This window comes from Acromyrmex echinatior, chromosome 5 (genome assembly GCF_024713525.1).
Source record: "Acromyrmex echinatior isolate Ae372 chromosome 5, ASM2471352v2, whole genome shotgun sequence".
NCBI classification, from domain to species: domain Eukaryota; kingdom Metazoa; phylum Arthropoda; class Insecta; order Hymenoptera; family Formicidae; genus Acromyrmex; species Acromyrmex echinatior.
The window spans coordinates 1,491,132-1,501,227 of record NC_141856.1 but is presented as its reverse complement, the minus strand read 5'-3'; positions in this window follow the sequence as shown (position 1 = coordinate 1,501,227).

Sequence of the window (10,096 nt, the reverse complement as noted above, 5' to 3'; positions counted from 1 at the left end):
GTGATTGCACGTGTAAGACGGCTCGGATACCGGCATCGTGTCGCGGAGTTACAATACAAGAACTATGAAAATACACTCAAAGTAATTATCTGACGACGCTAACAATTATCACAGACATGAACAGCGATCGGTATCGGTCTCGCGGAATACACAAAGTAATTCGGAATCTCAACTTCTGAGTTCTAACTTACTGACTATCGCAGAGACTTACACGAGGTCAGCACGCGGCACGCCATGACACCAGAGAGAGCGAACGGAAGAAGAAGGAAAGAACGACCGCATCAGCGCCGCGACGGACGCATGCAGCGCCGCCACTGGCGCTCGCAGCGCCGCAGCTAACGTTCGCAGCGCCGCGACCAACGCTCGCAGCGCCGCGACTAACGCTCGCAACGCCACATGCGTCTCTCTCGCACTGCCACTGGTGGACGAGAACAACAACTATCTAGCACCGCCGCTGAAATGGACGCGTAGCACACTTACCGTCAGCTACCGCGAACGCATGCAAATCAAACGGCCCTTTTCAGGGCCACTGTGACTATTGGTGTGGCTGCTGTGCCCAATATGGCACCGAGAGTATCTGGACGCTGACGATGACCAATTAACGGCGAAGGACAATTGGCGGGAAATCATTAGGTTACGAATGAATGCTACTCGCTGATTCTGACTCTTATGCCATAAGGCGATTTAATACAAACTTGACTAATTACGTATTTAATAAATATAGATTACAAAAATAGGGACGTGATTGCGTGCGTAAGACGGCTCGGATACCGGTATTGCGTTGCTAAGTTAGAATATGGGAAATTAAGAAAATATACACTGAGTATTTATCCGACGACGCTAACAATTATCACAAGGCATGAGTGGTAATCGGTATCGATCTCGCAGTGAACACAAAGTGATCGGAACCTTAACTTCCGAGTAAACTTTACTTTTTTTTAACTTACTAACTATCGCAGAGGCTTACACGAGGTTCGCACGCAGTACGCCATGACACCAGAGAGAGCGAAAGAAAAAAGAACCAGAAAGAAGGACCAACTTCAATGCCGCGAACGTTCGCAGCACCGCAACTGGCGCTAGCAACGCCGCAGTTAACGCTCGCAGCGCCGCAATCAACGCTCGCAACGCCATACCGCACATATACATCACGCCGCCTGTGACAAGGCATTGTAAATAAGTGTAAATGCACCTTGTACATATCACATAATCTATTTCTTTTTCATACCAACTCCTGAGCCATCGTACTAGAACACGCGAGCAGTAGAGGCCAACAGTGATGTCAAACCGGTAGAGATACCATATCCACCATAATACACATGATACATATCATTAGAGATAGTAAATAACACAGATAATACCACTTGAGTTTCACTTTATAATTTGGTAGAATTTAACTTGATAAAGATGATACCGCATTTACATTTTAGTTTGGTTAATTTTATACATGATACATATCATTAGAGATAAGTAAAACAAAGATAATATCATTTGGGTTTTAAATTTTAATTTGATTAGAATTAAGTAAAAATAACGAAGATAATTAGAGTTAAGTAAACAACAAAAATAATATCACTTGGATTTTACTTTTTAATTTGATAAAATTTTTTAACTTGGCGCCTGTTGTTAATATATCTTTTATACACATGATACATATCATTAAAGTTAAGTAAAAATAACGAAAGTAATTAGAATTAAGTAAACAACGAACATAATACTACTCGGACTTTACTTTTTAATTTGGTAGAATTTAACTTAATGAAAATAGTGCCACTTGGGTTTTACATTTTATTGCAATTTGTTAGAATTTAATTTGGTAAAGATAATATCACTTGAGCTTTACAATAAAATAAATAAAATTTAACTTGGCGCCTGTTGTTGATATCAAATCTTTTATACACACGACACATATCATTAGAGATAAATACATTGTGCGGGAATGCACCGCGCGGAAAGATTCGAGTGAGAGAACGGCACAAGGTTGATATGATACACGACAGTAAAGAGAACTCCGTTTCTTTGTAATTTAACAAAAGAATTTTCTTTAATATGCACAGTTACAAATTCAGAAAATATAATTAATTAAATATTAGATTAACAGAATATCAAATGCGGTCACCTTTTCCAAATTGTATTTGGAATCGCGGTGATGGAAAATCTCGGCGATTTTCTCGGCTCTTCTCGAAAAGATCCGTTTTATAGCGGTTTTCACTAAGCGGTTAGCACGGCGGTTTTACGAAGCAATATAGTAGCGAGACTATGATTCTAAGAACTCTAAGAACTCTAAGAAGGAGAAATCAAAACAATAATTATCACAATTAATTCTTGCTCCCGCAGTTGCCAATATTGATTAATATTTCTTGGCATTTTTTCGATGCTATTTTTCGTTTCAGACACGAATGAGCGATTGTAGCGGCCATAATTCCTAACTACAATTGGTGTGATTGAATGATTGTAGATCGCCAATTGCCAATCGCAATCTCAATTCAATCGGCAATCGCTAGTGTGATTACGGCTTAATGATTGAAAACGTACTATATCGAAAAAAGTATTTCAGATTCATTTTGTATAAAAACACATTTAATAAATTTTTGATATAAATATAAAAATATTAGGTGTACAACTTTGCTTCCGCCGTTTTTTTTCCGAAATTTTATTGTAAAAAAGGTTCCGAGGTTTTATTGTAAAAAACTGTTATACATTTATGATTCAAAGTATTATCCATCGCCACTACTTTCTCCCATCTTTCGGGCAGCGTACGAATCCCGCGTCGAAAAAATTGATCATCTTTTGAGGCGATCCACGAATCGATTCAATTTTTTACTTCTTCATAAGACCGGAAATGCTGGTCAGTCAGGCCGTGTGGCATTGATCGAAACAAATGATAGTCAGAGGGAGCAACGTCTGGAGAATATGGCGGATAGGGTAGAACTTCCCATTTCAACATTTCCAAGTATGTCTTGATCACTTTTGGGGCAACATGGGATCGAGCATTGTCATGCTGTAAAATCATTTTATCATGTCTCTCGTTGTATTGCGACCATTTGTCTTTCAATGCTCGGCTCAAACGCATCAATTGCGTTCGATACTGATCGCCTGTGATTGTTTCAGTCGTTTTAACAGCTCATAATACACTACGCTGAGCTGGTCCCACCAAATACAGAGCATGACCTTGGAGCCGTGAATATTCGGTTTAGCCGTCGACGTGGAAGAATGGCCGGGAACTCCCCATGATTTTCTGCGCTTGGGGTTATCGTAATGAACCCATTTTTCGTCCCCAGTCACAATGCGATGCAGAAATCCCTTCCGTCTTTACCTTTCAAGCAGCTGTTCACAAGCAAACAAACGCCGTTCAACATCGGCTTCAACTCGTACGGCATCCAATTTCTTTGCTTCTGAATAATTCCCATGACTTTGAGGCGTTTTGAAATGGCTTGTTGAGTCACTCCCAATGATCGTGCCAATTCTTCTTGATTTTGACACGAGTCTTGATCAAATAATGCCTCCAATTCTGCATTTTCGAAAACCTTCTCTCTTCCACCGCTATGCCGGTCTTTGATGTCAAAATCATCGTTCTTGAAGCATTGAAACCACTCACGACACGTTCTTTCACTAATAGCGGCCTCACCATAAATATTTGAAGCATTCGATGAGCCTCAGCCGCAGATTTCTTCATATTGAAGCAGAAAATTAAAACCTCCCGCAAATGACGAGAATTTGGCTCGTAAACTGACATTTTCAATCGAGAATAACTTTATGATGCAGACACAAATCGATTAATGTTTCTATGGGGTTATGTTGACAGATGCCCAAGTTTAGTTTATTGTATGACGTCTATGATCTATTTATTTCGACCACCATTTACCGCTAAAGCCATCTATAGGAAAACTTCCATCTAAGCGGAAAAACAAAGTTGTACACTTAATATAATATAATATTAATAAAATAAAATAATAGAATAAAATAAGGTAAAATAAAAAATAAAATAAAGTAAAATAAATAACACAAACTATAGAAATCAAAGCCTTAAACGGTCTAGCTGGATCTAAATGCTTGTATGATTCTTGTGTGAATTTATATACTACGTATGTAATTCTTAGAAATGCGCGCCGAAATGATTTTTCGGTCTTGAAACGCTATCTCCACTAAACTACTAATATCACTAGTTAAATTGATTAGCAATTTAACAAATTTTTAATGCTTACTCGCATCTTCGAAACGATCTTAATAATGACATATTAAAATCTGTAAATAATTAATTCTTCAAATAAATACATAATTAAAATAAAATAAATAAAATAAAAAGAATAATTAAATAAAATAAATAAATAAAATAAAAATTTTAAAAATTAAGTAAAATAATATTAATACAATAAAATAAAATATAATACAATATAAAAATGTAATATAACTTTTATATTTATTAAAAACGCTTTTATTTTGTAGAAAAACGCTTTTCAAATAATCGAAGTAACACAAAATACCTGAAACGAAACAAGACACATGTCCGATCCGTTCAAATAGTCTCACGGATTAGGTTAGGTGACAGGCTCGCTTGTCCTAAATCCGTTCGTGTCACTGAACACTGGAGCACATGAATGCAACTGCTCCAATCGCCACCTTACCTGTGATCCAAGTGCTCTCAGGATTAATTTGGAGTATGCGACGTGAATAAACTTTCTGAGATGGCTGATATGATGGCTTGAGTATTGGAGGCAAACGATCGCATCGTCAAGTTTGAGTTTCGTATAATCCGTACGTCAACATGACGTTTGAACATAGCGACGAGAGATACTCATACAACAGCAGGATTTATACACATTACCGTGTGAAAGCATTCTCTATGTCGAAGGTAGATTGACTTCAAAGGAAGAAAATATACAAAACCGGCCAAAGCTTGGATGTAATTGCGTGGCGTTCGATGAAATTCGATGAACTAACGGTATGGAGATCAACGGTAGCAGAAACGTTAGAATGACTACACTTATGAAGGATTATACAACGTTTTTCAATGAAATCGCATATACAGGGTTGACCATATTCGACAGAAAGATCTAGCAACACTGTAACTTTTGACAGAGATTGTTAGGTCGAGTAACGACGTTTCCCATGATTAAAAAAAAAAACATCTTTCCGTCGAATATGGCCAACCCTGTATATAGTTTGCATAATGTGAGATTCCTCGACTCGAATGATATCGCAAAAAGTCTAATGACAGACGAAGGATAATTTAATTTTGGTGTGCCGCGAAAGTCGTTTCGTATCGTTTTCACGAAAGAGTAATATCCTCCCCTTTCTTTTCGATATAAGGGATAAAAGTCAAAATTTTTTCCTGATCGCGCACAATCTCAAAAAGTCGTTCGCTATGACCGTACTAACGTTTGTAGATTTGCAAGGATTTGTCGTTGGAAAGAGATTGAGATGTTGTGAAGGAAATGGCGGTGCTGAGAAAAGGAACCATACTCTTTCATTATATTTTTACATGCCCTATGCTATATCTTGATAAGATAAGTCTCCGAAAAGTCTTGCGCTTCCTGGTTGAGTGTTTATCACCATGGATTGCAAAGATGGAATGATCCCGTACAACATGGCGAAACGTCTGATTATAATGGTTAGAGAATGACGACAATAAGGCTCTTATATAAGTTAAAAGACATCAAAAACGTGACTGATAGTGACGACATGACATTTTAAACCTTGGACATTGATTACGAAGATATAGAATTTTTGAATAATCTAGATATTATTAATACTATGCGATGTGGAAAACATACTAAGAATTTCGCGTTACAGAATGTATTTAAAATATACAACTGATGTTCGCAATGTCAAAAAGGATTGTATCTATTTGAAAAATAAAATGAGATTTTTTTTTTAAATACATTTTAATTTCTTTTCCCTTTACCAGTAATTAAGAATCAATAATATAATAGTTATTCGGTAGTACGATTCAAGTTAGCGAATAAGAAAGCACGTGCTTCGCCACTTGTCTTATACTATTAAAAATTAGTTTTTTTGAGATGTATAATTTTAACATGGGATTATTTTTTCTATAAATGATCTTGCAAAAATATTTACGTTTTTCGTCGTGTTTTTCGGATGTGATACTTTTTCATATACTTTTGACCGAGAAATAATGCTAAGAATTCTTTTCGAAAAATATCAGCTATCCAGGGACAGACCATTTTGATTGAGTCGACTAAAAACCCTTCGAATATGGGTAAACAAATCTTGGATCAGTGCAATAAAACAGATCTTCTAATGTACCTAAGTCATATAGGTCACGTACAACGTTTTTATTGTTATACAGGGTCCGGCAAAATGATCTCCCACATTTTGCACCGCCACTGTCCCCGAACCACTGAAGAGAGGGGGAGCTTAGCGTAGTCGGTTGGTAGCTCGCGCCTTGCCATTTCAGTTGTCGTCATGAATTGGACGGGCGAGCATCGTGCCTTCGTTATCGAAACATTTATGAAAAGTAACGAATCTGTGATTACGACGCAAAGAACTTTTCGTACTCACTTCGCGCTTGGTAGACATGCAGTTCCAGATCGCAAAACAATACTGTTGTGGGTTTCAAATTTTAGAGCTACAGGTTTAGCTTTAAAAAGAAAATCAACTGGTAGACCCAGAAGTGTTCGGACACTTGAAAATGTTGCAGCTGTAAGAGAAGCAGTTGAACGATCTCCTAGCCGTGTATCGAAAAAAATGGTCGCCACTTGGACTCTGTAATTTTCAAAACTCAATAAAAACAAATGGCATAGCATAAATTTTCAGTTAATAAAAATAAAATCTAAATAGCCTTTACAATGGCGTTTTTATTAAAGATTAAAATGTGGGAGATCATTTTGCCGGACCCTGTACCTACATTTTCTCATATAAGTCCTATTTCCCTAGAAGTCAGTCGGTCAGTATGTCAGTAGATTCTATTGCTGCAACACTAGCCTCAAAACTGTGTAATTATTATATATTATGAAAATGTGCAAATTGCAAAAAACATTGGAAAATACTTACGAATACCCAGTTCGGGGGGTAAGTTTTAGATATATGTGTGTGATTTTTTTTTCAGTGTGATTTTTTTCTTTTAATGTGATTTTTAATAATTCTTTTTTAATTTAAGATGCTAATGATTGACAATGAACCTGTAGAACGGCTTTGAGAAGAGAAATGAGAGAGAAGAGAATTGAGAAATGAATTAGGGATACAGATAGTGCCTCTGGTGAGTGCTTTTATGTACATCTTTTTTTATATTAATGTATTCTTTTTATCAATGATATTTATTTCTTATTACGTATCTTAGGACGTTTAGCGTCGGGACATAGATATGAGAATTTATCAGTATAGATCACCAGCGAAGTGTTTGATTAGCGAAACTTTTCGATAGACAGGTACTCGACGAGCTCTGGGAGAACACACCAGAGTACCGAGAAGATAATTTAAATTGGGTGCCTTTCGATATTTCTGACCTGCATTATTTATTCGGACTTCGTCCGTGTGAAGTCAACAAACTCGAGGAAATGTGGGATTAATGGTAAGTATCTCATTTTCATTATTATATTTAAAATATTGTATTTAAAATATTGTATTTAAATATTAATACAATTGCTTTTTTGTCGGACAAAAAACAAGGAGTTGCAAAAAATAAAATATTAAACTCTGAAGATGGCTGCAAATAACAACCAAACGTTGATCTTTTGTTTTGTATGAATTAAAGGAAAAAAAATTTTGTGTAATTAGATACAAATAATAACTGTATTCTAGCTCTTACTTGCCTGAATTTATACTATTAGGTGTTGGAATTAATTCGTAGCGTTTTACAAGTGATGGGAAGTACTTTCATTAATGTATTTTTTAATGCTCATGTGAAATAAATAACATTCTTTCATTAAAAAACGCTACGAATTAATTCCAACACCTAATAACATTAATTTGTTTATTGAGAGCTCTTTTTATTATTAATAAAACTTAATAAATATTACTCTGTGTTTAAAATTATTTATTCCTTTGTCTCTACGCCATTCCTTCATATTCCATATATTAAATTAGTTGATAAGGCGCTTATTATAATTAAAAATGATTACATTTAGTCACGAGGCCATATCATTTTAAAATTGAACAAATATCCATTTTAATAATACCTATTTTAATAAAATCGAGAAGAAAAGACAACGAGGGAGGAAGAGAGCGCGCGAATAATGTGATAGGTATGGGACTGCAACGGGAGGAAGTGAGAGAACATGAATAAATATAGGACCGCAACGAGGGAGAAAACTGCATCTTGTAATGAATGGAAGAGAGAGAATAACATGGTGGACCCTGTCTTCCCCTCTTCCCCGGTCCCCTCGCCTAGTGACGTCAGACCACCCCTTTCCTCGAACACCAAGTCTAGCAACACACTTCCCTTATCCTCGGACCCCCCCCCCCCACACACACACACACACACACATACATATTGCGTATAAGTATATTCACTAATATCTGGTGATCTAGAAACGGCCTAGTATATACCTACTTACATGTTCCTATACATCAAAATGTAGTATTCTATAAGTCTTTAATTCCTATGGTCTCTTCCGCATTTCTATGAGTACTAACTTGAAAGAATAATTCGTAATTCCTAAAAACTGGAAGACATAATAATAATTAATTAATAAACGAAGTACATTTGATGTCGAGTGAAAAAAATCTTGATAAGTCTTGTCATAAGGAAAATAATATACTCATAATTTTTTTGGTTGACTAAATGCACCTTGTTTATCACATATGACCTTCAGTTTTTGGAATTATAGAAAAATTATCTTAGATTTTCACGTAGAATTATACCGGTTGGTTGTTACAGCATTTTGTATACAGATTCAAATATGTTATAAAAATATTATAGGAATTACAGAGTGTCTCAGAATTTTTGTGACTATTTTGAGACTATATATGGTATCTAAAATATTTGAAACTATTTTCGTATGCCGATAGAGCGGATTAAACTGAACCGAAAGGTCCTCTATCATTTTGCAATTTTCGCAATTGTTACACAATGAGCAGAATGTCTAAAATCAATAACTTTAAAATATCTTTTAAAATTCTTTAAAAAACATCTTTAAAATACGTCAAAGAATTTCAAAAAATATTTTAAAGTTGTTCTATGCATCGATTTACCCGCTTATTCAACAATTTTTAGAAAATAAGATCTTGTTAACTGTTGTGAAAATTGCAAAATGAGACAGAACTTCTCGACTCAGTTTAGTCTATTTTATCTGCACACGAAAATAGTCAAAAATATGATATTCTGTATATCATTTAAGTCCGATTGCATCAACGTTATTTTGAGTAAAAATTTAAAACTCTCTATCTTTTCCTCTCTCTCGATTGGCTTTAAAGAGAGAGAGCGAGAGAATGAGATATGTCTCGCTCAAAGTTAAAGTAAGTTGATGCAATCGGGCCTTACTCACATAAGAAAGAAAAGAAATACTTCATAAATCTTTGTTTTTTTACTTTATTAATAGAAGTACTTACAATTATTCAGGATATTTGTTATATTATTCTGCGCCGCTTATAATTAAAGATCATATTTACATATAAAGAACATATACAATACATATATAATGAGTACAAAAAATATTCGTAAAAAAACTTCGTTTTTATTTCTTCGCATGTTTTTCCATCCAAAAATAAGAAACAAATCATGGATCGATATTGCTCTTTTTCCATTGTATCATCAAACACGCTCACTACGAATTGCTGTCAAATCAAAACTATTGCATGAATCATTCTGAAATTTTGTATGGCGTCTTTTAAAAGGCACTACACAATGGTAATGCCAACTTGCATCAGCAACGCCGCCTGTCTTGAAACATGGGTACTTATTGATTTGCCCTCGTACTCCTGCCGAACCTCTTCTTCTTCTTTTTCATGATATAGACCGACTCCTCAACCATCTCCTTATTGCTCCTCCCTCTGAAAATAATCACGGTCTACGTCACGGGATGCAATCATCCGTTCTCAGTCCCTGCTAACGCTTTCACCCCTCTCTGTCCACTCACCTTCTGTTCATACGTGAGTTCTGAAATCTAGTTACCTCCAATTCCTTTAGCTTTCCCCCACC